This window comes from Coturnix japonica, chromosome 3 (assembly GCF_001577835.2).
Source record: "Coturnix japonica isolate 7356 chromosome 3, Coturnix japonica 2.1, whole genome shotgun sequence".
Lineage (NCBI taxonomy): Eukaryota > Metazoa > Chordata > Aves > Galliformes > Phasianidae > Coturnix > Coturnix japonica.
This window is the reverse complement of record NC_029518.1, coordinates 58,727,031-58,749,113: the sequence shown is the minus strand read 5'-3', so window position 1 is coordinate 58,749,113 and position 22,083 is coordinate 58,727,031. Positions and strand designations below refer to the sequence as shown.

Below are 22,083 nucleotides of genomic sequence, written 5' to 3'. Positions count from 1 at the left end.
AACACCATCCCTAGTACGCAGCGGAGCAGCGCAGAGCGGAGCCGCCCCCGAGGAGCCCTAGCACAGGCGCGCACCCTCCGCCTCCCGCCCGTCCCCGGGGGACCCTGCTCGGCGCGTAGCCCCGTACTCACCGCCGTGCCGCAGGCTGCACCCGGCCACGCAGGCGAGGAGCACCCTCCCCGATACCTGCCGCGGTGCCTGGACCCGGTCCCTTGGCGCCCACATCCAAGCCCCGGCCGCGAAGCTCAAAGTCCTTCTGAGCAGCACCCGGCCGGCCCCGCCGCCTCCCGCCCCGGATCGCTGTCATCTCCCCTCCCCTCGCCACCCCCTGCTCCCCCCGCCTCCTTCTCCGGCCGGCAGCAGCATTATAAAGCGGTCCCTAACCCGTGAGATCACGCACCGGCAGAGGTGCTGGTCTTCGCAGCTACTCACCGGGCATCCTCCGGAGCAGCGGGCGGGAGCGAGGGAGGAGATGGGAAGGAGTGAGGGGGCTGCTGGAGGCGCTGCTCGGCAGCCTGGGCAGTGCTGCAAGTCAGTGCGTGAGCGCCTGCGGGCGTGTGTGCAGTGGGGTGCCGGACACTCAGGCACCGAGGGGCGGCGGGGAGCGGCGGCGGAGTGCGGGGGGCTCAGCGCGGCGCGGACAGGTGCGGCCCAGGGCGCCCCCAGCCCCGCGGCCCCCCGCGACCCCCCGCGCCCCGCCGCCGCGGAGGGAGCTGCCGGGGAAGGGGCTGGGGGAGGCGCGCATCCTCCCCGGGTGGCACACGCACCGCAGTCGGGAGGAGCGGGAGAAGGGATTAAAAAGAACGATAATAAAAAAGGTCAGTCACCAAAAAGAAAAAAAAAGAAAAAAAGAAAAGCAAAAAGAAAAGAGCGAGCAGCGAAACTCTGCTCTACTTCCCGTCTGAGCTCCAAGCCCCAAAGCTGCGGTTCCGGGAGCCGCCACCGCCCGCGGTGCAGCACGGCAGCAGCTGCCGGTAGCGCCCAACAGAGCGCCGGAGCCTCTCCCCGCGCTCGGAGGAGCCTCCCTCCCTCTTTCCATCCCTCCCTTCCTCCCTCCCTCCTTCCCTCCTTCTCTCCTCCCTCTCTGCCCGCCGAGGCAGGTGCGGCGCAGGGCCCTCCGCGCCCGGTGGGCAGCGGCCGGGTTCCTGGGGATGCTGCTGCCGCCGCGGCTTACGGGTGGGAGATGCCGCGGGCCCCGTTCCCCGTTCCGCAGCTGCGGCGATATCAGTAAGCGGCAGCGAGGGCCCGCCTCAGCCGGGCAGCTGTGCGGTGCTCCCTGCTCACGCCTGCAAACGCCCCGCTCAGCTCACCTCCTGGCGGTGCGCCGTGAGATGCCGGGAGCGGAGCGAGGATGGTGCGGCGTTATCGTTTCTTGGGGGGAAGGCGGAGAGCCGGAGAGAAGGGAGGGAGGGAGGGCAGATTTCTAACAGTCGTATGGAAAGGGTTGGGGGGAAGGCATCACGCACCAAAAAAAGCCCGTTCTCAGGATAGAAATCTAAAATAGCCACAGCGGCAGTGAAAGTTGCTCGCTTTGTGATTCGCATCGTAACGCTGCCGCTGCTGCTTGCCGCTTCCTTCAGCGCACCCAAGAAGCATGCAAGATGGGAGAGGGGGAGCTATATACTTTTGATGCGACGTTCTTTTCTGGCCATAGTTCTCTGCCTCAATCTTTCTCTGTCTCAAATATCAAACAAAAAAAATCCCTCCGCATCCCCCCAATCCCCAAGCCCCCGCGTCTTGTTGGAGAGGTGGTTTCAGGTGGTGGTTTCTGAGTTGGCAAGCGAAGTCTGCTATGGGGTGCGGACACTCGACCTCTACCTTGGGATGCCCGTGGAGGCTGCGCAGCCTCCGTCCCCTGCAGGCTGCAGGCTGCGCTGTCGCGGAGCGGACCCCGAAGCGCAACGGCGTCCTTGCTTGTGTCCGACTGCGCAGGGCCCCTTCGAGCACGGGAGGCCGCTGCTGCCTTCCCTCTCTCTTCCAGCTGTGAGAAGTGATGGTGTTTTCGGGAAAAGACTGGAGAAAATCAAACTTTTATTTACCAACATCTCACGCCCTGATTTAATGAATAAACAAATAAATAAATAAATATAAAAAAGCACAACTATTGCCAAACCTCAGCCCAGATCACGCAGCTTAATGTATTGAGCCAGAGGTAGTGTGGCTGCTTGCCAGACCTGTGATCCATTAACCTCCTTAGCTCATTGTTGGCAGAAACAATACCACCCGATCAAATTCTTGTATCCTAAAGGCAAGTCATTTGGTTTTCATAGTAAACTCCACTCTCTCCTGTTGCAATTAAAAAAGGGACCTTCAATAGCAAAAGAGGTTAGAATGAAATACACGGTTTTTCTACTACTTCACGCTTGTTTTCTGGATTAAAAACATCCACCTATGCTCAAGGTAATATACACAAAGGGCGACATCAGCACACGAAGATGTCATACTTTGTAAGCAAGCCTTTTGAATTTTGCAGTCTCCATTTAATTACTTACTTCTTTACACTATGGGAGATAAAGTTTTCTTTGCAGAAGGAAACCAAGCAAAGCCCAGCAAATCACAATCAGAATGTGAAAAAATGGATATAGGGCTCTTCTTTTCCTTATTCTTTATATCTGAAATACATAAATGAGTGTATTTATATATATATATATATATATATATATGTATGTATGCTTTTTAATCCAAATACATTTTCTGGAGTTATACAGAAAGATGTGTGCACATGCACATGTTGTGTATGTATATACCCATTATATAAATAATGAACTTCAGAATCAGGTTAAATATATATAAATGTATAGAAAATAAGTATATAAAAGAAGCAGAGCTAAAAGCAGAGCTATCAACTACCTGCTGAGAGCTATATAAAAAAAAAAGTGGAGAAGTCATAGAATCACTGATACAGAAACAGTATGAAAGCTATACCTCACACTTCATTCTTTACACAAGAAACTCAGTTAACACTGCTACATTTCTGGAAAAAAAAATAAAATAAAAATGAAGTAATTCTTTCTTCTTCAGAAGACATTGTGACATTAAGGTGTGGTTGTAAATGCCATGTGCAAAACTATTTGTTCAGAGTGTTGTGTGCGTTCAGAGAAGTTAAATCTGTCCTTGATTAACAAAGCTGTCTAATCTGGGAATGAAATATGTGCAAAAAGGAGACTGATACCATGAGCATCTGGCATTGAAAGATGGGAAAGGTGCTGGGGAATAAGGCTAGGGTGAAGGCAGTGAATACAAGAAGATGCTTAGGGAAGAACTGCTTACTTGTTTGGAGGTTTGATAGCTGCTAGAGATGTTTGTATTTGGGAGTATGATACCACAGGATGCTTTTCCAGAGGGAAAAGCACCGCTTTAATGCCAAAAGGCAGTTGTGCATCACACTCTTTCCTGGTTGTGAAGCACCACTGAAGGCAGTGAATATGAGAAGCTGGTGCATTACAGGGGAAACTGGGCCTGGAAATAAAATACCATATCATTTGGAGAAGGCGATAGCAAGAAAGATGTTTGTGTTCTTGCTTGTGGCCAGGTTGTTATGTAAAACAGTTCCCATTGCTCATTAGTGGGTGAGAATTGTAAGGTAATACCTACATCCTCTCAGAAACCTCTACAGGTTATTTTCTAAATTGCTACTTGTGGCATACAAAAAGTCCTCTCAAAACAGGCATGAAACTCTGGGAAATTCTAAAAATTCTAAGTTGGTGAGATTCACTTTATTAGAGGTTCTTTGAATTCCCTGAGCAGGAAGATTTTAGGGATGTTAGTGTTGTTTGGTTTGTTTTGTTTGTTTGTTTGTTTGGCACCCAGATCAATGCCTCAGACATGGTCATCTGCCACTGTACTGCCTTAGCCTGAAGAAAGAAAATGGCCTGAGACTCTTTGCTGCCTACTTCATGATTTAATGCAAGAAGTCTTGATCTCATTTTCATTAATATCAGTAGCAAAATCAAGAAGTGACTGGTACATCAGCAGGATGTTTTGAGTGCAGCAGAATGCCTGACTTCAAGAGCAGATGTTTATGATGGGGAAAAGATGTAAATCTGTGCTTTAAAACTGTTAAATTTAGGCCAAATTTCAACCTATTGTGGCAAGTGTAGTCATCAGTAGATCAAAAATAAATGAAATCATATCACTCCTGAAGATAGTTTTGCTCGTTGCTTTTCACTGTGGTTTTTTTTCGCTAAGTCTGAAAGTGTTTTTTCTCCTTGAGAGTGGTCCATTGTCATATTGGAGAGGTAAAGGGCATCAGATTGCATATGTTGTGTGGGACTAGTTGATTTAGATTCATAATGGTCCTGGCTATTCAAGCTTCCAGACCATTACGTTGAACAAAAAATGTGGTCATTATTTTAAGGAGCCATTACTTTAACTCAATAACAATTGAACTTGTTATTTATTAAATTTTTCCATGTATTCATTTTTATTCTAAAGGCTTTTCCAATTCTCTTCTTCTATTTTTTTTTTTTTCCTACTAGACGCTTCATTCTGTTTATTTTCACTACTATAACTTGAAGAACTATCTTATTTAAAGCCATTACCCTTTGTTCCATCACTGTACGCCCTTGTAAAAAGTCTCTCTCCACCTGTACCAGCCCCAGCCCCAATTATCACAGATAAGGCTGGGAAATTTAAAATCTTTGCTTTGCTTAGAGTTGTTGTATGACTGCAACATCTTTGATCTCACTGACCCCTTTAAAACAAGTGAGTTTTTGACACTCCAAAAGAATGCTTTCTAAGTGAAAAAATATGGAGAAAATCGTGCTGAGTGGTATGTGATGGCTACTCTTCTATATACAACAGAAAAGAACCAAGGTTGAAGCTTGAAATACCAATGTTCTAACAAAATATAAAATTTGGTTGCAATACAACATTTTACCATTAAAATTCATGCTGTTTTCTCATATGTAGATATATTCCCTAAATTGTTAAAAAGTAACATAGCAAATGCTAATAGGAACACATGCTGCCTGCATTTTCAGTTTTATATTCAATTTCCAGTAATAATTCTTGTAATTAGAATATGGATAGGTTTTATTTGTTAAACATCTGATCTATCACAAAGGTATCTTTTAGGCAATGATATCCCAGTATTTAAAACTTGCATTCTGTTCCATTTGTAGTATCTCATGAATCAATCTGTTATTAATATACAGGAGGTTGCTGAAAATTTATTACTTTTTAATGGAAAAAAAAATTGTGTTCTTAAAACTTTATGAAAAGTAATATGTTTAAGGATCTTAGGAGATTATACAATTTAATATATTACAAGATATATAATTTTTAAGAAACCTAACCAGTATTCTTCTGTCAGGTTGGAACTTGCCATCATAACCCACTAAAAATATGTTTCACTGTGTCAGTAAATACTGTATTTTTTGAGCTGTCTGCATATTATTGACTTTTCTGGTTTCTGCAAACCATTATATCAGAAGTCCCTTCCCCCATTGTTTTTATACCAGAAAAAATCAATTCAAATCTTAGATATACAAAGCAACAAAGATAATCTAACCTTGACACATTTCAGAATTTATACCATTTCCTTCTTTATTTTGTTGAAGCTTTGCTTCTCAGGCTTATCTGCAATACCTGAGAGTTATGACAACTCTTTCTAAATATCCAAGAAAACATACTAAACCACAGTAGGTTGAGAGCCAGATTATTTAAAATCATAGTGAAGTGTGACTAGCATTTTAAAAAGCAACTTTCATCTTGGGTTAAAAAACACCCAAAAATACTATGCTTCGAATCAAGTTCAGACTTAAGATGTTCATGCATGACTCCTTTTTGGAAGAAAAATCTGATATACAGAGACCTAAAATTAATTTTATTAGAAGATCAATGGATTAATGCATCCAGAGTTATTTGGTCATTGCCCACACATGCTAATTATCATTTTCACAATTTTATGACACTTTTACTGCTCTGTTTAGTCTAAACTAACAATTTGTCCTACTGACCCATTTTCCATTCAAATAAGCACAGAAAAAATAAACGGAAATATAAACATATCCTAAGATATGTAAGAGGAATAACTCAGCTATAATATTATGGCTTCCACATACATTTTATTTGTTCTGTTTTACTTGTTTGTTATTTTTATTTCATAAAATAATCTAGGTACTTGAAGGTAGCATGAGAAGGGACAACAAATATGGCTGTTTGGCTGTCAGATGGGAAAATCGTGTGGAATTTGTAATTTTGTATATATGATATTGAAAAGAAAGAAATCTTAATACTGAGGACCATGGTTGATTAAATGAAAAGAGCTGTGTGGAAACAAGACAGTGAAGATATGAAGGTGAGAATGAAGTCCTGGAATAAGACATGAAGGCAAAAGCAGAAACAGGAGAGCATACTGTCATACAAAACTTGGAAATGAATGAACCATGGCAAAGCCCTGCATTTCTTTTTTATCAATAAATGTAATTGAAACTGGTTGGAAAAATGTGCTCCTCACTCTCCTCTGGTTCTGCTCTACAACAAGGGACAAGCATCTTTTACTGTTGTATTATTATGTATATATTATAATATTATTACTAGCGCAACGACACATCATCAGTAGGGTAAAACTAACCTGTCTCACGATGGTCTAAACCCAGCACACGTTCCCTATTAGTGGAATAATAATACAATAGTAATAGTGAATTATTATCTTATACTGTTGTCCCTATTAGTGTTCCGCTGATATGGCGGAAATATAATCGGTAGGTCTAGCTTTCTTACCACAGGGAATTAATTTGTTGGAATCAGGCCATTCTTTGGAACTTATTTTTGTTCTTCCTCAAAGAATAGGGAAGTGATGAAAAATGGAGAAATGGAGGGGGAAAAAAAAAAAAGAAAAGAAAACCAAGAGAAAAAAAAGAAAGAAAAGGATCCTTTATGACACTAAACTTTGGCTGCCATGTATTAGCATCATTAAAAATGAATTTTTCTTTCCTAGCACTACACGTTTTCTCAATTCCCTGCTTGCAGATATACAGTACAACATAATTTTTAGTTATGAGATTATGTAATTTATATTTTTTTCCCCATCAACTTTGGAAATCTGTCACTGCAAAAGATGAGTCCTGCTCAGTGACTAAGCAGCTGTGCAATGTTTTGTTTTATTTTCAATTGCCTTTGGGCAAAAGAGATACTTTTTAGCAATTTGCTCAAACAGTAATAAGAAAAAAATATTACTTGCACCTTCTGAGGAATTTTTCTTGTATCAGACAATATGGCCTCTACACACCTCACAAAATAATATTATCCTACTATAATGATATTTCTGTTATTCCAATTGTAAAGATGAAAACTGAGACAAAGCAAGTTAATGCAGCAGAATCTACTGATTTTGAGTGTAAAATACATCAAAGTTACCATTTTACTTATTAAAAGATTATTGTGAGAGGTGAGGAGAGGTGAGCACTTCAACAGACAAGATCCGCACTTTCAAATAGTGCACTCAAAAAGACCATACTCAGAACTTGCAAGAAATACATGAATAATTAATTTTTTGCAAGTTTTCCAGCATTGAGAAATACAAGGACATAGTGACCTGACCTTCATATCACCATTCAAACAGCTTAGGAATAAAACATTCGCTGAAATTCACTGTGAAAATAAAAGCAAAGATAAAATGAATGACAGCATTGTTTATGATACAAACCAGTTTATCCTTAGAGATGAGCTATCTGCACTGATGAGAAGAGGTTCTCATCAAAATATACCCTCATAATCTGTGTCTGAGCTACACTGGAAATGACTTATGCTTTAAACTTAGATTATGACTATTAGTTTTTCCATCATGAGGAAAATCCATCTCCCAGAAAAAAAACTAGAAAATTTGTTGAACATTTCTTTTGGAGCTAAACTGGAGCTACTGTCTAGAAACACCTGGAAATTTTCCAGCTTTGAACTTGAGAGCTCATTTCACTTTTGCTGCTGTCATTGCATTATTTTGAGCTTTTAAAATATTGTACTTACAGCAGGAGAAAAGAATCAAGAAGTAGAGGAGATTGAAATTGCTTGGAATTGCTGTGGGCTGGCAGCCTTTGCTTCTGCCTCCAACTTTTCTAACAGAGATGCCAAAGTAACCTTTCTTGTTTTCTGGTTGAAAACACCAGAGAAAGGGTGAATTAAGACAATTATTCCATTAGTGACCTCACCAAAAATTTTCTTTGCACAACTATCCCTTCAGAGAATTTCAGCAGGACATGATATTTTCAGATTCATTTTCCACTGAACCTGAACATCATAAACCTACAGATTAACAATGACTGATTGATATAGAAAATAAATGCTCTGATAAAGTCAACCTCAGAGGATAAAAAACTGGGAGTTCTTTTCTAAGAATCTCCACCTGAATATTCCTGCTGGGTTATTCTTTGGTTGGCTAAAATATTGATAATCAGAGTAACCTTGTTTGGCCAAGACTGACTAATTTGTAATATTCCCATAGCAGCCTGGTTAAGATCACACCAGCTAAGCACTCCTTGTCTTATCACTTCTGTAACCACCGTCACTCACCTTTATGCTAATTTTACAAGTTCTGGTGCAACCATGCTAACAGCTGCTTCTCTGAACTGACTGATCTACATGCCTATTTGAATGTACAAATCCTGATCATAATGGAGAGATACTGCAGAGATAAACTCTCTGCTCTCCTCTATGGAAATCAGAAAATGCATTATGCACTCTCAGTACATAAGCTTTTCTGATGTATTTTCCTCCTTGAATTGTCAATCCATAACCAGTTATGAACAATGGAAACAAGTGTATTTCTTTAACTCATACTCTAGGTTTATGAAAGAAGGAAAGAAAGATAATAACTACAAGTACATGCTGAATAGTGTATTTCAAGAGCTGCTTGTTAATGTGATTGTTTACATTACTCACATTTACCACCATATTTAACAGATTTTTCTTTTTTTTAATAAATCCAAACGATTGGCATCACATGCATAGTTAAATTTGCAGTTTATGATATATGTAGTTGGCAGAAACAAAGAATTAAGCAGCACCTGCGTGGCAGGTGACATCCCAGAACATGCACATCATCCTTCTGGTTGTTTCACTGTATTTTGCAGATGGTGTACAAGTTAATTTTTATCTTTCAAGTCCAGTTAGGGGAATCTAATTTTTGATATTGCTCAACTTTCTCTCAAGAGACACACATCCCTGAATCTCAATGCATTTATTTATTACAGAACTACATATTACTTTCCTAGAGTAATTTAGAAGCTCTGCTGCCCCTGGAGTCTACCTAGTGAGAATGAATGGAAATAGTGTAATGTATTCCATTTCTTTGCTGGCCCAGGCTCATTTCAAACAATCATATTCATAGTTAAACTGGGTCTACCAAGATTTCTTTTAAAAGCTTTACTTCTATGTAATCTAACTGTAAAGCCACAGTAAAATTTCCTTATGTAATGGCTAACAGACTTTTTATACTTCCACCCAATATCTTTATGTCTGTCTAGTGTATTCTTTTGTTTCAGCAATGTTGTTTAATGAGGCTTTTCTTCTTTATTTCATCTATCCACTGAAGCATTTATAGACTCCAATCACCTTTTGCTCTACTCTGCTCATCTACACATTTTTCTATCTAGAAAACTGTTCTATGCTCATCTTGAAAATTGGGCCTCTGCTCTTGATTTCTTCTATATCCCTCTCTGCACTTGTTCTCAGTCAAAGTTACCTTTCCTGACTAGAAAACTAAATATTGTGCAGGCACGGTTTAACCAGATCGAAGCATAATTAAGCCAATGCTTGTCCATCTCTCATGGATTCACTTTTTGAAATCCACTTTCAGTTTGCATTTGTCACTTTTATGCTGTGTCACAGTGGCAGCTCATTCATTCAGAAACTATAATTCCATTCCTACAAAACATTTCCAGATTGTATACCTCCAACTTTCTGGAAGATCTTTTCTTATTAGCTCCACCACCTAACCTTGTACTTAAATTTAGCTGTATTTCTATTAATCTCTGTATTCTGATACTATTTTCCAGTCTCTTCTAACTTCTCCTTCATGGCACCAGCAAACTTTATAACTACACATCTAAAGCAGTGCCAGATAAGTAACCATAGACAAAATGACTTTCTGGATCATATTTTGAGGACCTTTACTAGGAATCACCTTCTAGCTCGACGCTGCATTCTGAAACACCTGTACATTAATATCTATAAAAATATATTTGCCAATTTTAGAATTTCTCAGTGAATTCTACTCTTTTTTCCAAGATCTATTAATAGTTTTCCAATTACTATAATACCAAACATATATATATGATGCCTAGATAGAAAAATCTATGACATTATTTGGTATAAAATAGTTGTCAAAGAACTAGTTCTCATGATAGTTCTCAAGGAAAAAAAAAAGCAGTTTTCTCATTGTTCTTATTATAATGAGGATGCTTTCTCAGTGCATTAATATATATACATATTTAGTAGTAGGTCATTATCTAGCAAGAATCATCTACAATATACAATAATTTGTGAATATTCACTGAAGCCATGTAGGCAAAACTGCTGTGGTGAGCAGCGACTACACAACATTCCCAACACATCTTTTAACCTATGAATTATTCATCTCATAACATATATATATTTTTTTCATAGAATGTAGAGTATATTTTCTTTTACTATGTTTTCTGTCAAAGTAATTCACACATCTGTATTTATTTTGCAACGGATCGTATATATTACACAAAGTTTGAAAAAGTTTATTAAAATATTAATATAAGCTGTGTAATTTCTGATGTACACAGCACCATGGAATACCAGTGTTACCAAGTGTTGACATTGGCTTTTTATTTTTTATTTTTTCCATACCCCAGACCTTTCTATAGCTTGATGTACATATTTTTCACGAACAACTGTTCTGATATTAAGCCCAAATAAACATTTTAAGTCTTGCTGATTCTTTTCAGAGCAAAATAAGATATTGATCCAAACAAAATTTGCAAGAATGTATGTTAGACTTTAGACTGCAAAGTGCTTTTAAGGATTATTTTCCTGAAAAGACTGGTCTCTAAACAAACTTTTATTTCAGTGAAAGAGCTATAGAAGGCACAGTAGAAATATGGAGAATATTTCGTCCCTGTTAATTTATTATAGTGAGTTCACCTAATGGAGGATGACGAATAGGTTTTTTTTTGTTATTTTATCTACAAAACTCTCCTTATTAAAATGTGAATGTTTTCTGTATGACCATCAGGAGTAACATATTTAATTACACAAAAATTCCATGTCATGTGTTGTGAATGTAATACGAACCACAAAAGAAAACAAGTCAAACTGCATATTGATAAGTAAAATGTAAATGGGGAACTAGTGGTCTACACTTCAAGAATGAGCATACGCTCCTTGGAAAAAAAAGTCAAAACCATACACGTATGTATACATATGTATATTTTAGGGGTAATGGTGGATGAAAAATATTGCATTGAGACTCTGTCCCTCTCTTTTATTTTATCATGTCAGATTAAACTTGTTGCTGTCATTACAAATAAAAGATTAGTACACTGAAATATCCATACCTAACAGCAACATAACAATTGTGTATGATGATATATACTATGTTTACAATAGATATTTTCAGTCATATATATTCTGCTCATAATTTATATAGGTTATTTATTGTTCTCTGCATATAAATATAAAATATGGAAATATTAGTAAATAAACAGTAAAATATTTTCATACATAATTCAAATCTACATTTAGTTCAATGGAAGTAAAACAGACATGAATTTGACCTTATTCATTTTGACAAACAATAAAACCAGAATTTACAATCAAATCTGTCTAAAAGAAAGTGATGGTCATATGCATTACAGTTTCATGCCAATAAATTATGGCCAAAAAAACCTTTTTATTTTATAGTGTATTCAGATACAACTGTTTATTACCAATGTTTTCTCATCAGGCCCAATAGAAACAGATTTGAAAATGCATTCAAAAAGCCACAGTATGGTAAAATTAGGAATTTTTAAATTTTATTTTCTTGATCATTACACAATTTTTATAGTGATTAGTCAAAAAGGAAGAAGAAATTGCCACCTACAATGAAAAAAAACTAGCACTCTGAACTTTTAAATGTATGTAGTATTAAAAAAAAAAATCCCCAATGCACTGATAAATTGATTCTAAGATTAGCTTTTGTAAGTTACTTTGAAGAGAGAAATTTTGCCAGAAGGTAAGAATCACTGCTTGCCTATTATTTTTTATCCCCCAAGTTTTTACTCTTACATATTGCCATTAGCTGTTTGTCACGTTTCTTTTTTTTTCCCTGTGGAGAAAGAAAAAAACTGCAATGACACAAAAATTGAAAATAAAAATATGAGCACAACCTTCCACTGTCTCCATTCATAGAATTATAGGATGGTTTGAACTGGAAGGGATCTATACAATTATATTGTACCAACTCTGCTGCCACAGGCAGGGAGAGTCAACTTCCGCTAGATTAGGTTACTGAAAGCCTTATCCAGCATGGCCTTGAATGCTTAAAGAGATGCTTCTCTGTGCAACCTGTTCTGGTGTCTCATCAGGCTACTATACTATTGAAGAATATCTCCTTGGTATCTAATTTTGCTTCAACAGGACTCACTCCAATGGGTCCATATCCTTTATAGGAGACACAGAGCTGGGTGCAGTGTTACATGTGGAGTCCCACAAGAGCAGAGGAAAGGGGGAGAATCATTTCCCTCAACCATTAGTCATGTCTCTTTTGATGCAGCTCAGGACACACATAATACCAGGTCATGTCAACTTTCTCATCAACCAACACCCCAAGTACTTTCTCCACAGTGTTGCAGCTGCTATCAGTCGATTCTCCACTCAGCCTGTATCTGCTTTTTGGATTGCCCTGATGCAGGTGCAGAATGTTGCACTTGGCCTTGATGTACTTCATGATGTTTACACGGGCCTGCCTTTCAAACCTGTCAAGGACTGCATTCCTTCTCTCTAATGTGTTGCCAGCACATAGTTACAGGCCTTTGTATCTGAAGTCTGTTACTTTGGCATTTTTCTACTGCAAATCAAGCATCAGTTAAAAACTTATTTTTATTCCTTGTACATACAGGGGTACTGTTAGTTTTAACTACTTGGGAAAAGGATTTCCAAATACACAAACATTGGAAATGCTTTATTTTGAATAATAAATGAGCCTTATCTTAATGAGCCAAGCTGTTAGAAAGCTTTCTATCTATCTGTATCAGATGGCACAGATGTTTATCAGTCTGGAATATTTTGCTTTAAAAGAAAACAACAACAACAACAACAAAACACACACACACACACACAAACAAAACAAACAAACAACAACAACAAAAAAACACCAACAAATGCCAAACACAATAGGACTAAAGTAATTCAAGTCATTACTTTTTCGGTCATTATTGTGTTTTATTATGCTGTGCAGTCTTTCATTTGAAGTGCATTGTCATATCTGCTTCGGTTATTCCATACCATGTGATATAATGCAGAAATCTCCAAAGTTGTGGGGTAGTTGGCCAGGGTCTGGCTGCTGGATTGGCTGGACATCAGTCAGAGTAGATGAGACACTGCATTGTGGCAATGTATATATGTATAGACATACAGTTACAACTGAATTTCTGTTTCTTCTTTCCTTTCCTTTCAAAGCAAATAGTTTTTATCTCAGTGTAGGAGTATTGTTTTGTTTCCAGTTCTCTCCCTCATCCCGCTTGGGGTGCATTGAGCAAGAAGCTGTTAGGTGCTCAGCTGCCTGCTGAGTTGAATCACAACATCCTTCTACAAGTCTTTATTTCAAGTGCTGATCCTTTATAGTTCTTTGTAGGATTTAAAAAGTTTTCTTAGAAGTCATGAGTGCCTACATCTAGTGTATTTTGTTGTTGTTGCTTCTCTGCTTGTTTGTTTTCTGGGTCTAAGTACATTAACTGTATGTACTACTACTTAATGGCAGGAATCCATCTGAACGGATTTAGAACTCTTTCTGTAATTCAAGGATCAAGTTCATGCCAAAAAGCTACAGAGAACCTTTAAAGACATGCTAGTGTCTGAAGGTCAAAGAAGTCAGAGTTACAGAAACAAAGAGAATGTGATGACCCAACGTACCTTCAGCAGCCAGGAGACAACACTTAGGAGAAAAGTAGTCATTGAAGGGTTACCAAATGAAGTTTACTCACCAAAGAGGCTCTTGATGACATCTGACTAGCCTTCACTAAGAGAAATAATTCTTCGATTATGAGAAGATGGAGTGTGATGCCCAGAGTCTGTGAGGCTTAGGGGACAACTTGCTTGCAGGGTGAGAAGCTGAATGGATGAATGGAAGCATCACACCAGCCAGGTTTGTTTTACAGCTCACCAAGGCACAGTTCAGCTGGGAGAGGCCTTCAGAGAACACCTAAGATAATTTTTTGCATTTAGATTCCTATAACAGAAGGGTGGGTTTATCTCCATTGTTTTTTAAAAAGCTAACAAATAATCACAAACGGCTTTATTTTGTGTAAATAATATAAATAATGAAGAGTTTTCACTCAGTGGCATATACCACTAAAGTAAGATGCATTGGTCTCAGGTAGAAATTCCAGAAAGCCACTGACACTCTTGAATACCCAGCAACTAGTTAAACCTGGGTATTGGTAAGCATGTGAACAACTACTGAGAAACCACACAAATCAGAGGGTTATCTCTTGCAGCCTGAACAAAGATCAGCAACAGCCCCTTAAAATTATCAGCTTCTTTCATTTCAGGAGTGCTAACCTTGTTTTATAAATATTTCTTCATGATTATTAAAAGGGTTGATCTATTATATACCCTTTATGTCATATAATACATTTTAATGTCTCTCTTCTACATCATACCTGTTCACTCTTTCAATATTTAGTAACATTACAGTAAGGTGTTATAGGAATACAAAAATCATGGCAGAAAGTAAATTTTTGAAGCATAGTGGCAGACATAATAAATACTTGTTTTTCATGTTTAGACATAGATGTCTTCTTGAAGTAATAATATTCAGAGTTCAGGGAAGGATGTAATATGACACTGAAATAAGTCTACAACAGATTATTGCAAATGGTATTTTTGCAGCTTGTTTCCTTATGCTTTTGTCATTCCACACTTGATTTAGAAAGAGCCTCATAGAAAGTCATAATTATTTTAAGAAGGCAGCAGGGAAGAGTTCTTTCATCAGGTCTATAAATCTTCACTTATGCTCTATAGAGAACCCTGCTCTCCATGTGTGCTTTAACAGTGTGAGAGGAGTATATCATAATGCCTTCAGTTGTCAGAGCTTCAGGTTTCTTTATAATATGAGTTCACAAGTGGAGACAATTTCATTGTAATAGTTCTGGCTAGAAAGAGAAAAAGATATCAATTCATCTGGCACACAGACAGCATGGCAAGGGTATATTCTTTCCTGCATTTCAAATATGCCTTGGATTGGAATGTGTAAATATGGTTTTATATAACCATGTAGACGTATAAAAGCATATATAAGTCTATATAAGTATACACACTGTCACGGGTTACCTAGATTTACCTATGCCCGTGACAGGGGGGAGCCACCCCGTAGGGCCCCCGGGGCCCGGAAAGGAGGGGAAAAAGGGAAATGGGATAAAAACAGGGCAATCTAATGAGGAAAAAACTTATTTTACTAAATATGATATCAGAATACAAGATAACACAATGTAATATAATTGAGGCTAATAAATCGAAGGAAACAGAGAGAGAGTCCCCAAAAACCGAGAGGCCTACTGTGAACTCCAGGCAACACGGCTGGAATGCTTCCCATTCTCTGAGAGTCTGAGAGAGAAAGAACTCCAGCCTGGGAAAGAGATTATATAGTGTCCTGGTCCCGTGACTATCCCTGACCGTGATGTTCTCTGGGATATGTAGTCTTCTTTTGTGAACTGCACATTTGATAAAAGTATCCATGCTTTACATGATGTTATTATGTGGAATACTGATAGCAAAATTACAATATTACAAAACCATGACACACACACACATACATACATACATATACAGGTACAGGCAACTAGGAAAAAAGTAAATCTAGGACTTAGGGAAAAAGATGACTACTGAAAATATGAACTATTTCTGAAATAATGTTTCTAGAGGAAAGCACAGTGGTTATTTCAGAAAGGCAAATAACTGCCTATCAGAAGAAGAAAATACTGTTTCCAGCACATAGCAGTTTGGGCTATTGCTTTTCACTCACCTAAGCATGATTTTACAAAAGACAATTTTCCTTTTCCTCTTTTGCAAGGCATTATCCTTTTTTAAGTCTTACAACCCATGAAATCAATGGTGTAGTTCTGATGGTTAAGTCATAGAATCATAGAATGGTATGACTTTGAAGAGACCCCTTAGATCATGTAGTTCCAACACCCCTGCTATAGGCAGGGACAGCTCCCACTAAGGACCAGGTTGCTCAAAGCCCCATCCAGCCTGGCCTTGAATGCTTCCAGGGAGGGGATATTCTCAACTTATTGAGGCAACCTGTTTCAATGTCTCACCACCCTCACAATAAAGAATTTATTCCTAATATGTAATCTAAATCTACTCTCTTCCAGTTTAAAATCATTATTTCCCCTCATCCTGTCACTACATGCCCTTCTAAAAATTTCCTCCCCTACAGCTTTCCTGAGGTGAGGTACAATGAGCTTAATTTAAAAAAAAAATATTGTCACCCAACTAATACTTAAGACATTGTCCTGCATGACATGGAGTTTGTCTCCAAAGGCACTGAGTGTCAGGTAGGGGAAAGCAGAGAAAGAAAAAAGTATCAGAATAGAGGAGAAATTTGTTTTGGTAGGGCCCATTATTTTATGTAGTAGGGCTTTGTTAAGCAGTCTTACTTAACTATTATTGTTTCTAACAATAACATGGTGCTACTGGTGCCAGATTTACTAACATCTGGACAAGCATATGATTGCCACAAATTTGGAGGGACCTGCTTTTGTGAGAAAGACACTTGCTGTTACAGGTTGACTCAGTGGGCAGCTCAGCATCACAAAGCCTTTTTCTCAATTCCCTCTTATCCCAGTGGGATGAAGGTGAGAAATATGGGAGGGGGGTTGGAAGGGATAGAACTCACTCATGTATTTCATTATATGATACTTCTAAACTGAAAATATATTTTTGTAACAACTTTTTATGCTAGACTGCATATTTAAACATGTAAGTGTGGAGGGAAGATTTATCATTGTCACCACTGCTGACATGCACCACCCACTGCAGCACTGTGCTCACATCCACTATTTGGTCTCCATAAGCAGTCAGCAAGCACTGATAAGTGTTAATGGGTGCAGTCTTTTCCTGAGTGAAGGAATTAAATGACAATGAATTTTTGCTTCACACTCAATTCTATGTCAGATGCTATTTTACCTGATTGTCCCTCTGCTGACCATTTGTTGCACAGCAACAAAATGTAATGGAATACTGGTAGGAAAATTCAATCTCTACGGCCATACCACCACTATTTGCCTCTGATATCATCAGCCAATATCATAAAATAGGAATCTGTGGTCCCCAGTCTTAAGAAAAAAAGAATATTAGTTTTGAGACAGAAGTAATGTCAGTCTTAGTACTGGTAAAGACAACAGGTAAAATCAAACTAACTCACGTGAAGGATTTGCAGTAGTGGCCATTCAGATCAGAACATAGACCTCCTCATACTCCAGAAAGATAGGGCAACAAATTAATTGTTTGTTATAGCTGAAAATCTTTACTGAAGCAGATCATTTGACAACGTTAACAGGATTGTATAAGGACTATATACCTGTCACTTGTGCAGGTCTAAGATATTTCCATCTGTTCTCAGCTCCTACTGCTCAACTTCCAAAAGGAATCAACTTTGCAATATATATTCTTTAATATCTATATGAGGATTTTCTTAATTTAAAAAAAAGTACAAACTGATTATATTTTGTATGTGTGGGCAGTAAATTACACAAATAGAAAAATCTTGTATTTAGCTGTAACAGGCTTTCAAAGCAATTTCAAAGAAACAAACATCATATGTCATGCTTTTTTTTTTTTTTTTTCTTTTTTTTTTTTCCTTCAGTGACAGGCCAAGCTGTTCAAGCTTGGCTTTTCTTTCTTTTGGTAGTAAGATAGCTGCTACATTAGCTAGCTCTCACATATAGTTTATCTGGATAGGATTACAGTTTGGTCCTTTCAAAATGGAGTACACTAACTGTTCAGAGAGAGGAAGAGTGGGTTTCTAATATGAAAAATTGTCTTCTTCCTCAAATTTTACCAGTCAAGTCATGTTACATTAGACAGAGTAATAGAACATTAGCTGTGTAATGAGACATGACTTCTAAAAATGTAAGGAAGAAAGCACTTCCAGATTGACTAGACCTGTTCAAAGGGATAGCTCGCATCTAATCTGTAATACTTGTAGATATTATACAAACCAGCTGTTTGTGAATTCAAGATGATTCGGAAATTGGAAGGAGTTTCAAATGCACTATCAACTTCTCAAAACATTTCAGTATCTCACTTTCAGTTTCTAGATAAAACAAGGGAGTTTTTTAGAAATCACAAGCTATTTTCATGTAATGCATGACAGTTTTACTTAGATCATTTGGGCCAGAAATTCGATTGAATAAATGAGTTTTTGTTTTATTGAAGTCAACAGAGCATCAGGTATTTAAACAATTTTAAATGCAATCTATTTTACAGAGGTGCAGCCATTCTGTAATGATGCAAATTTATTAAACTTCATGTAGTAGTTAATGACATTGATCCAAAAGAAGTTTCCTTATTATGAGATGATGATTCATTGCAAGTAAAGTATTTCTGTTTTCATATAAATATTATCAGGAAAGAGATTTTGATTTTTGATTATTTTGAACCATTCAAAGTAAAGTTTAGTTTGGAAGAGACCTTAAAGATCATCTACTTTCAACTCTCCAGATATGGGCATAGATATCTTACACAAGTCTAGGTGTCTCACAGACTCCTACAACATGGCTGTGAGTACTCTGAGGGTTGGGGCATCCACAACTTCTCAGGGCAGCATTTTTCAGTGCTTCCTATTTTCATTTTCTGAATATGTACTCTAAGTCTATGCAGTTTTAGGTTAAAACTGTTATCTCTTGTCCTGTCACTATACTCCCTGAAAAGGAGTCCTTCACCACCCTTCATACTAGTTCCCATATAAGGTACTGGAAGGCTGCAATAAAGTCTCCCCAGAGTCTTCACTTCTCCAGGATGAACAACCCCAAGTTTCAGTCTTTCTTCATAGGAGAGGTGCTCCACCCCTCTGAGCATTCTCATGGCCTCCTCTCAGCTCACACAAACCAGATCCATGTTCTTATTACATTGACAGCTCCTGAGATAGGGGGTAGACAGGTCTGTGTTGGAAGGGACCCTTAAGATCATGCAATTCCAACCCCCTTGCTATAGGTAGGGACATCTCCCACTAGACCATGTTGCTTAGAATCCCATCCAGAGTGACCTTGAGTGCTACCAGGGAGGAGGCATTCACAACTTCACTGGACAACCCGTTCCAGTGTCTCACCACCCTCACAGTAAAGAATTTCTTCCTAATATCTAGTCTAAATCTACCCTCTTACAGTGTAAAGCCATTTCTCCTCATGCTGTTGCTACTTGCCCTTGTGAAAAGCCCCTCCCCAGCTTTTCTGTAGGCCCTTTTCAAGCACTGGAATTCTGCAGTAATGTTTCATCAAAGCCTTCTCTTCTTTGGGCTGAAGAGCCTCAGTTCTCTCAGCCTGTCCTTGTAGGGGCAGTGCTCCAGCCCTCTGATCATCATCAACCATATCTTGTAGCAAATCAGGTGTTTCAAGGTATGTACATTTCTAGTATTTTGTCTTTGCAGAACTAGTAGCTGCCACAGATACCCCTGCATCTTTCATGAAGCCTCTAGAATTATATCACATTTAGAAATTGCATTCTGTCTAGAAAGGGAGAACAAAATGTCCGGCATCTCATAATGGACCCTTAAAATTCAGGCACTATGTTTATGTTTTGTCTGTGTTAAACAGCACAGACAGAATAAATGATGAAGATAACTCCAGAAGAGGGAATGTGAGATTAATTTTCTCAGTCACAACAATGTTGATAAAAGGAGTGATTGCATATATGGAAATGCACATCTAGAGAAAGCCAGGAGATGTAATCTCCTAATGTTACCAAATCAATCTGCACATTCTGTCTCTTAGTATTGAGAAAAGTGTATCTACATTAAATTACTCCAGTTTATTCAGAATAGCGCCCTGTTATTAAGATATGTGTGTCAGGCAAAAATAACTTTGTTTGAAGTCACTAAGAACAGTCAGTCTCAAAAACAGCAACTTACATTTGGAAGAGGTAAAAAAAAAGAAAAATGAAGATGATGTTTGATTTTCCATTGCTGACTAAAGTGGAATATTTGGAAGGAAAACTGAACAGACTGAGTCTATGAACTATTATGAATGTAGTTTTTGTGGAAGTTTATCATTTTTTATTACTGTGCAATTACAATCTCATATTTCAATACCAACTACAATATAACATCAGTGTAGATGAATTGCTAATACTTGGCTTCCTCTGAACAGAAAATGCCAAATGGCTGAGCTGAATTATATTATCAAGCAATGTGCAAGTTTTTAGCCTTTCTGCCTATATTTGCATCTTGGGATGGTATCTTGAAAGGGCACCCCCTTACGGCTATATTTTTCCCAGATAAACTTTTTGTTTAATTGAAGATGTCTCTGCTTAACTTACATTTTTAAAAGCAGTGAAGTCCTTTGGGTTCTTATTAGATGGAATCTAAGCACAAAATTCATTCACTCTACTTTATAGAACTTTCATTTGAAGAGTACGGAATCTTTTTTATATTTTCAGCTGTGGTTTTGGACAAATATTAAAACTGCCAAAAAATCCATTTTTTTAAATATGCAGCTGAAATTAGAGTCAGAGGTAAAAAATGTGAGGAGAAATTGACATATAGTCTCTGGATTCTGGCATAAAGTTCTGCACCTTCAGACCTACAGACTTGTTTGTAATGATAAAATGAATCTTTGCACAAATTCAAGTACTTCTTTTTTACTTTCATCTATCTGTCTATCTGTCTGTCTATTTATCTGTCGATTTATTTGGTTTACCCATGTATTTTAATAGCAACTCATGCTGGAAACAGATCTAGATGAAGTACTAGCAATCACACCATGTTTTTAACATAGATAGTGCAGTTGTAAGTAGAATTTTATCTCCAAAACATAATTACAGTAGATTTCCTGCATACATGCCTTTAGTTCCACCAAGATAATTTGTTGACTTCTCAATGTGGGTTTAATTATGGAAAAAAATTATGTATACAGAAGCAGAATTTGGAGTTCTGTCAGCTCATTGTGGGCTAGAAGGAAACCCATTATAGATCCTGTTAGAACATTATCTTGCCCAGCCTACTGCCTTAATGATGCTAACCAGAAATTGGATAACTCTGATGTCTAGACTAAGTGAGAGTTAGACACAGCTGCCACTGGTAGATAAATAATTAAATAAATATAGATAGATGATGGGGAAAAGAAAAGAAAAAAGAAAAAATTTTTTAAAAAAGAGTAAGAATTATTAAGCTATTAAGCTATGTAGTTTCAAAATTTCTTTTCCATCTAAAATCATGTTATTATTGTTATTATTGTTATTATTATTATTTTACTTTTGAAAAATACATAGATAAATATATGCACATTTTAACTGCAGGGGATCCCATTGTAGGATTGCTAATGAAATATGCAGTGAATTTTGTGGAAGTGTAATATCTTACAAATCATTATGCAATCTACAGATAGAAAGTCTTTCTCACTGCAGGCAGTAAAACAAAATACAAATATAAAAAAATACTTGACATAATTGAAGTTCCTCTTCATTATTCTGACATTAGTTAGCCCCAGGCTTTAGAATCTGCTCAATTGTAATGAATTGTTAAGATTGCAGTTGAACCAAGGAGAAGATAACACCTCATTGTACTTTATTTTTTTCAAGATTTTAACAAAATAACATCTGCTATCTTAGATCATGGATGATTTAATTTTTAAACACTTGTTCCCAACCTTTAATTTTCTGCAAAACAGCCACATAAATTATTGATTCCTCTAT

The 22,083-nt window shown here is 37.9% G+C and overlaps 1 protein-coding gene across 4 annotated transcripts in view; it reads right to left on the bottom strand.

The window, feature by feature from the left end:
* Window positions 1-1,662, bottom strand: part of HS3ST5 (heparan sulfate-glucosamine 3-sulfotransferase 5) — a 182,608-nt gene extending 180,946 nt beyond the window's left edge. Inside the window, exon 1 of one of the 4 annotated variants that reach the window (XM_015858784.2) lies at window positions 1,311-1,662. The gene's annotated coding sequence lies outside the window, so the exon portion shown is untranslated. Of the gene's footprint in view, window positions 1-131; window positions 283-432; window positions 651-1,310 lie in introns of those variants that run through there. The other 3 variants (XM_015858786.2, XM_015858782.2, XM_015858783.2) reach the window with 3 other exon arrangements.
* Window positions 1,663-22,083: the final 20,421 nt, after the last annotated feature.